General features: G+C 32.9%; 1 long non-coding RNA gene across 1 annotated transcript; it reads right to left on the bottom strand.

The window, feature by feature from the left end:
- Positions 1 to 497: 497 nt before the first annotated feature.
- Positions 498 to 7,972, bottom strand: LOC125799401 (uncharacterized). Its single transcript, XR_007438294.1, has 3 exons — positions 7,714 to 7,972; positions 3,585 to 3,699; positions 498 to 741 (listed from the first exon to the last, which is right to left on the bottom strand). It is a non-coding gene; the product is annotated as an uncharacterized LOC125799401 (long non-coding RNA).
- Positions 7,973 to 8,566: the final 594 nt, after the last annotated feature.

An 8,566-nucleotide genomic window follows, 5' to 3' on the forward strand; every position in this document is an offset into this window, starting at 1 on the left:
AATTTAAAAAGTGTGATCAAAGCAATTCATGAAAGCATACTACTAATGCATTTTTAAAGTTTCTAAAGCAGCAGACTTTAATTTTTTTTTTCTTTTAATTGAAAGCATTTGTGTTGCTTAATGAGGAGATGGCAAAATATTATGATAAATGGCATCAGTGTGTTCATTCACTCATCATTAAACTAAAGAAACATAGAAATAGAAGAGTTCTTGTTAAAATCACCATGTTCATTCACTCTGAAAAGAGAATGCACCATAATGCATGTTTTAAAAGTAATTTTAAGCAGGCTCTCTTCAATTACATTAGTTCTCACCAAAATCTTAAGAACTGTCACTAAGTGAATTATTGAAGCAGTTTTTTTTTTAATACACTTTGCAATTTTCTTTATGTACACAAGTCTAATTAAGATCAAGCATTTGAAAAAATAAAATTGGACTAAAAGTATACTTCACAGTTATGTATTTATTAGAAATACACTTAATTATTTTTTGTGTCATCAAAGTTAACTTGCAAGCATTTGTCAAAAGTATAATACTTTAAGTATTATTCTGTAAAATCACTGTCTGTGTGCAGTCAAGAGATATTTAATACATTACTCACCTTTAGTGTAAATTTCTGATGATTTGTTTTTCTTCTTCAAACTTACAGACAGCTCCCCACTGCATTGACTGGAGGAAGTCCTGGTCAACTGGTCGATTCGTCTCTGCAACCCCCAAAATACTGTGCAGCCGTGATAAATACTATAAAATAAAAGAATATAAGGTATCATTAGGAACTGAATCAGTTACAGTCATATGTAAAAGTTTGGGCACCCCTATTAATCTTAATCATTTTTAGTTCTAAATATTTGGGTGTTTGCAACAGCCGTTTCAGTTTGATATATCTAATAACTGATGGACACAGTAATATTTCAGGATTGAAATGAGGTTTATTGCACGCCACAAAGAGTCGTCTGAGGTGTGCTTTTGCCTGCAGAAATGTCTTCTTTCGCATCACTCTCCCATACAGCTTCTCCTTGTGCAAAGTGCGCTGTATTGTTGACCGATGCACAGTGACGCCATCTGCAGCAAGATGATGCTGCAGCTCTTTGGAGGTGGTCTGTGGATTGTCCTTGACTGTTCTCACCATTCTTCTTCTCTGCCTTTCTGATATTTTTCTTGGCCTGCCACTTCTGGGCTTAACAAGAACTGTCCCTGTGGTCTTCCATTTCCTTACTATGTTCCTCACAGTGGAAACTGACAGGTTAAATCTCCGAGACAACTTTTTATATCCTTCCCCTGAACAGCTATGTTGAACAATCTTTGTTTTTAGATCATTTGAGAGTTGTTTTGATGAGCCCATGATGCCACTCTTCAGAGGAGATTCAAATAGGAGAACAACTTGCAGTTGGCCACCTTAAATACCTTTTCTCATGATTGGATACACCTGGCTATGAAGTTCAAAGCTCAATGAGGTTACCAAACCCATTTTGTGCTTCAGTAAGTCAGTAAAAAGTAGTTAGGAGTATTCAAATCAATAAAATGATAAGGGTGCCCATACTTTTGCACCGGTCAAATTTTGGTTTAATGCATATTGCACATTTTCTGTTAGTACAATAAACCTAATTTCAATCCTGAAATATTACTGTGTCCATCAGTTATTAGATATATCAAACTGAAACGGCTGTTGCAAACACCCAAATATTTAGAACTAAAAATTATTAAGATTCATAGGGGTGCCCAAACTTTTTCATAAAGTGATCCGAGTCATCACACTCCACTGGTAGACCACACAGATTATTATTAGTTATCTGTAGAGCGTTTAAAGCTGAGGTACAGTATAAGCGTATTATCTTAATGCTCACTGACCCAGTTTTAAACTCTTTTTTTCAGCTTTTTGTTCCTAATATCCTCTGCTCTGTTCTTCCACACTATCTCCAGTTTCAAAGTGCTAGTCCTGGGCAACCATAATAGCTTTGCTGCCTTGCAGTTAATTAGGGGACATGTGCTGCTTCAGCATCTCCTCCTGTCTACATATACATGTCCGGCTGGCGGCTCTGAGGAATTACCCTCTCGCTGTAATTTGACCACTGCAGGTTTTACTGCGCTCTTGCAGCAGCAGCAGCTCAAGCTCCAGCCTGAGCTTAAAACTAAATAAAAACAATAGGTCTTCCTTAGGAAAGTACAAATACAAATACTATTTTTTTACTGTTTTGATATAATGTGTATCTGCGAGTTGTTCTTTACATTGTGTCAAAAGTTAATGATGAATGGACCAATAGGAATGCCCCAAAATGACTTAATACATTAGTGAATCTCAAAAAAAAAAAATTGTATCATTGAAAAGTTACTTTATTTCAGTAATTCAGTTCAAAATGTGAAACTCATTATATACATGTATTAAACACACAGAGTGATCTATTTTAAGCATATATTTATTTTATTGTTGATTTTGGCTCAGAAAATTAGAATATTATAAAAGACCGCTTGGTACTTTTGGCAGTATGAGCAGTGTGCCAAGTCCTGCTGGAAAATTAAACTTTGACTTCGGACTTGATATAACACAGTGGATCAACACCAGCAGATGACATGTCTCTCCAAACCATCACTGATTGTTGGAAACTTCACACTAGACCTCGAGCAGTTTGGACTGTGTGTCTCTCCACTCTTCCTCCAGACTCTGCTCCCATGATTTACAAATGAAATGTAAAATTTACTGCTGACAACTTTTATGGAGATGCGTGAGGATTTTATTTTCCAGTAGGACTTGGCACACTGCCCACACTGCCAAAAGTACTAATTGATCTTATATAATATTCAATTTTCTGAGACACTGATTTTTGGGTTTTCATTGGCTGGAAGCCATAATCATCAACAATAAAAAATAAACATTTAAAATAGATCCCTCTGTGTGTAATACATCTATATAATATATGAGTTTCATATTTTGAACTGAATTACTGAAATAAAGTAACTTTTCATTGAGTCATGGGATGGTACTATATAATTTATTCATGATTTGGGCTTGCTGTTGGCCATACCTCTATATGTTATGAGGTGCTATCTTGTGAGTGAACACTGACCAGTGTGCTCACAGCAAAGCAACGTGAATCTTATCTTGATAGTGGTTGCAGAAGGATGGGTTAATTTTAATTTCAGAAGCTTTCAAACATTTAACATTTCTTAATTCACAGTGTCTCGAGTGTACCTGGAATAGGTCATAGAAGGCATTACCACCCACAGTGGAGAGTGCAGTGGGTCTGCTAGAATACTAGTTCCTGTCCAAAGACTTTTGGCACATTGATGTATTTTAAAAATACGTAAGAAAAATTCGTACAGTAGTATTACTTGAGTACACAGAACTGGTTTCAATCCTCCTCAGAACTTAATCTACACTGCACCCCACACCAACACTTCATCTAACTAACGTCTGGATCTGGCCCTCTGCCTCGTGCCACATCCATAACTGCCCGTCGCACAACGAGGAGCCCAGACCTGATCTCCAGCCTCTCAGAGAGTGAAAAGGCCATCCTTCCTCAGGAGGTCAATAGGAAGAAAATTTTCCCCGTGATGTATCCTTTCTAATCCAGCCCAGCATTTCTCACCTGTCACCCCCGACCCGACTCAATAACGCTGAGCGATCGCTCCTACGCAAGGTCAGATCCTCCAGCTACTGTATCATCCTCAGCTCCCCTCAGCCAATCAGACAGACAGACTTCTCTAAACCAATCAGGAGGAAGAGATTTCAGTTTCCATTAAACTGATGAAAAGACTGAAGCCCTGCCACAATTTTAAAGGTAATTTCAGGAACATACTACTGCAACAAAATAAATAGCAAAGTTGTATTTAGTATAAATATAAGAGTTTCATACATTTAGTATAAAAAATATGTAATATCTAAATATGTTTGTGTATTTTATTAGCAGCAACTTAGCAAAAAAATTATACTAGTGTAAAAAAAAAAAAAAACACACTAAAGTGTAGCATATTTAATGCAGGTAAACCACAATTTAAACAATTAAATATCAATATACAGAACAAATACAAAAAAGCCTGCTTTAACAATAACCTAAACTTAACCATAACCCTAATTTACCCTAATCTAACCTAACCATAACCTTAACTTAACCATAACCTAATCCTAACCTTAACCATAACCTTACTTAACCTAACCATAGCCTTAACTTAACCATAACCTAATCTAACATAACCTAATCTTAACCTTAACTTAACCTAACCCTAATCTAAATTTAACCATAACCATAAACATATCCTAAACTTAACTATAACCTAAACCTAACCATATCCTAAATTTAACCATAACCCTAATTTAACCAAACCATAACCTAAACCTAACCATACCCTAAACTAAACCATATCCTAAACTTAACCACAACCTAAACCTAACCATAACCCTAATCTTAACCTTAACCATAACCTTAACTTAACTTAATTTAACCTAACCCAAATCTGAATTTAACCGTAACCTTAAACATATCCTAAACTTAACTATAACCTAAACCTAACCATATCCTAAACTAAATCATAACCTAAACCCAACCTAATTTAACCATAATCCATTCTAACATAACCATAATCTAATCTTAACCTTAACCACAACCTAATCTAACATAACCATAACCTAATCTTAACCTTAACCATAACCTAATCTAACATAACCATAACCTAATCTAACATAACCATAACCTAATCTAACATAACCATAATCTAATCTTAACCTTAACCACAACCTAATCTAACATAACCATAACCTAATATTAACCTTAACCATAACCTAATCTAACATAACCACAACCTAATCTAACATAACCATAACCTAATCTTAACCTTAACCACAACCTAATCTAACATAACCATAACCTAATATTAACCTTAACCATAACCTAATCTAACATAACCATAACCTAATCTAACATAACCATAACCTAATCTAACATAACCGCCATAACCTAATCTAACATAACCATAACCTAATCTAACATAACCATAACCTAATCTAACATAACCATAACCTAATCTAACATAACCATAACCTAATCTAACATAACCATAACCTAATCTAACATAACCGCCATAACCTAATCTAACATAACCATAACCTAATCTAACATAACCATAACCTAATCTAACATAACCATAATCTAATCTTAACCTTAACCACAACCTAATCTAACATAACCATAACCTAATATTAACCTTAACCATAACCTAATCTAACATAACCATAACCTAATCTAACATAACCATAACCTAATCTAACATAACCATAACCTAATCTAACATAACCGCCATAACCTAATCTAACATAACCATAACCTAATCTAACATAACCAAAACCTAATCTAACATAACCATAACCTAATCTAACATAACCATAACCTAATCTAACATAACCGCCATAACCTAATCTAACATAACCATAACCTAATCTAACATAACCAAAACCTAATCTAACATAACCATAACCTAATCTAACATAACCATAACCTAATCTAACATAACCGCCATAACCTAATCTAACATAACCATAACCTAATCTAACATAACCAAAACCTAATCTAACATAACCATAACCTAATCTAACATAACCAAAACCTAATCTAACATAACCATAACCTAATCTAACATAACCACCATAACCTAATCTAACATAACCATAACCTAATCTAACATAACCATAACCTAATCTAACATAACCGCCATAACCTAATCTAACATAACCATAACCTAATCTAACATAACCAAAACCTAATCTAACATAACCATAACCTAATCTAACATAACCATAACCTAATCTAACATAACCGCCATAACCTAATCTAACATAACCGCCATAACCTAATCTAACATAACCGCCATAACCTAATCTAACATAACCATAACCTAATCTAACATAACCAAAACCTAATCTAACATAACCATAACCTAATCTAACATAACCAAAACCTAATCTAACATAACCATAATCTAATCTAACATAACCATAACCTAATCTAACATAACCATAACCTAATCTAACATAACCAAAACCTAATCTAACATAACCATAACCTAATCTAACATAACCATAACCTAATCTAACATAACCAAAACCTAATCTAACATAACCATAACCTAATCTAACAACCATAACCTAATCTAACATAACCATAACCTAATCTAACATAACCAAAACCTAATCTAACATAACCACCATAACCTAATCTAACATAACCATAACCTAATCTAACATAACCGCCATAACCTAATCTAACATAACCATAACCTAATCTAACATAACCAAAACCTAATCTAACATAACCATAACCTAATCTAACATAACCAAAACCTAATCTAACATAACCATAACCTAATCTAACATAACCACCATAACCTAATCTAACATAACCATAACCTAATCTAACATAACCATAACCTAATCTAACATAACCGCCATAACCTAATCTAACATAACCATAACCTAATCTAACATAACCAAAACCTAATCTAACATAACCATAACCTAATCTAACATAACCATAACCTAATCTAACATAACCAAAACCTAATCTAACATAACCATAATCTAATCTAACATAACCATAACCTAATCTAACATAACCAAAACCTAATCTAACATAACCATAACCTAATCTAACATAACCAAAACCTAATCTAACATAACCATAACCTAATCTAACATAACCACCATAACCTAATCTAACATAACCATAACCTAATCTAACATAACCATAACCTAATCTAACATAACCGCCATAACCTAATCTAACATTACCATAACCTAATCTAACATAACCAAAACCTAATCTAACATAACCATAACCTAATCTAACATAACCAAAACCTAATCTAACATAACCAAAACCTAATCTAACATAACCATAATCCAATCTAACATAACCATAACCTAATCTAACATAGCCATAACCTAATCTAACATAACCAAAACCTAATCTAACATAACCATAACCTAATCTAACATAACCATAACCTAATCTAACATAACCAAAACCTAATCTAACATAACCATAACCTAATCTAACATAACCATAACCTAATCTAACATAACCATAACCTAATCTAACATAACCATAACCTAATCTAACATAACCATAACCTTAACTTAATTTAACACAACCCTAATCTAAATTTAACCTTAACTATACATTTAACCGTAACCTTATCTAACCTAATATAACCTTTACCATGACCAAAACTTAACCTAATTATAAACCTAACCTTAACTTAACCTAAAACCTAATCCCTAAACCTAAACTTAAACCAACTGTTTTCACATTCACACAATATGTTTTTAAGAATAAAAGTTGTTTTAAGTATTTTAAGTAATAACATCATAATATTTTGACAACAAGGTCGAAATAAATAGCAACACTGAAGTGGCTGCTGCCAGGAAAAAGTTTACAATATAGCTAACTTCCAAACAGTTTTATCAGCTCTAGCTCTGTGCAGCTCACTGTGCTCTGTGTTGTATGCTATATTTACACAATTAAACTTAACTAAACAAACTTTAACCACATTTTAACACACAAACAGCTAACCTACACTCCACACTGTAACTGTTAGCTCTACTAAGCTAACTAGGGCTAGCATGGTTACTGAGCAACTCAATACACAACATTCTGGCTAAAAACAGAGCTAAATAGTGTTTTATTACATTGGCAAAGCACGTATACACGTATAAACACCAATTACCTCATTAAAGATGATTTAAAGAGTCTCACAGGTGCTTTAACTGTCCTTTAGTAAGAGTTTGGACAGGTTTTGAGCAGGAGTTTAGCTGCTTTGCTGGTTTATTCAATTAGTTTTGCTCTTTCTGCTCCCAGCTGTTTCCAATCCAGCTCCTAGCCCACTACTAGGTTTCTGATTGACAGGTAACTGAACCAATCAGTTTGCACTTTTTAAAACGACATTTTAACAGAAATTAGTATTTAAAAAAAATGTGTGAGCACAAATAAACTATTATACTAATAAAATGTCATTTTAATTTATTTTATTTTTTATTTATTTAAAAAAACAGGAAAATTCAACATGGCTACGTTTTTTTATTTTTTATTTGTTTAATATTAAAAGCTGGGAGGTCCAAACGAATAATTGAAATCTGAAGGAGATAATTTCCCTCTTTACAGGACGATTTTAAGTCTATTCCAGTTATTTATTCATTCATTTGCTCCTTAGCTAAAAATCACTTAAACTTAATTGTACAGTAAAAAAAAAAACATTGATGATGAATGTGATTAAATACGAAAATACGTTATAAATTTAGATTAATTAATAAATAAATGTATTTATTTAGAAACACTAAATAGATATATTTTTTAAATGCTTGACAACACTATAAAAAAACCCCTAAAAATCTGAATTGGGACAAAAAAACATAATAAAAAGCAAACAAAAAAGAAAAAAACTAACAAAAAAAACTAAATTAAACCAGAATTTTATAGGGCCCTACATATTTTGAAGACACAGTCAGAGACTGGTTAGCTAGATTGCTACTGCTTATATATTTTATATATGCAATTGAAGCTTATATATTTGTATTTCCAGC

This window comes from Astyanax mexicanus, chromosome 3, assembly GCF_023375975.1.
Source record: "Astyanax mexicanus isolate ESR-SI-001 chromosome 3, AstMex3_surface, whole genome shotgun sequence".
In the NCBI taxonomy this organism is placed as follows: Eukaryota; Metazoa; Chordata; class Actinopteri; order Characiformes; family Acestrorhamphidae; genus Astyanax; species Astyanax mexicanus.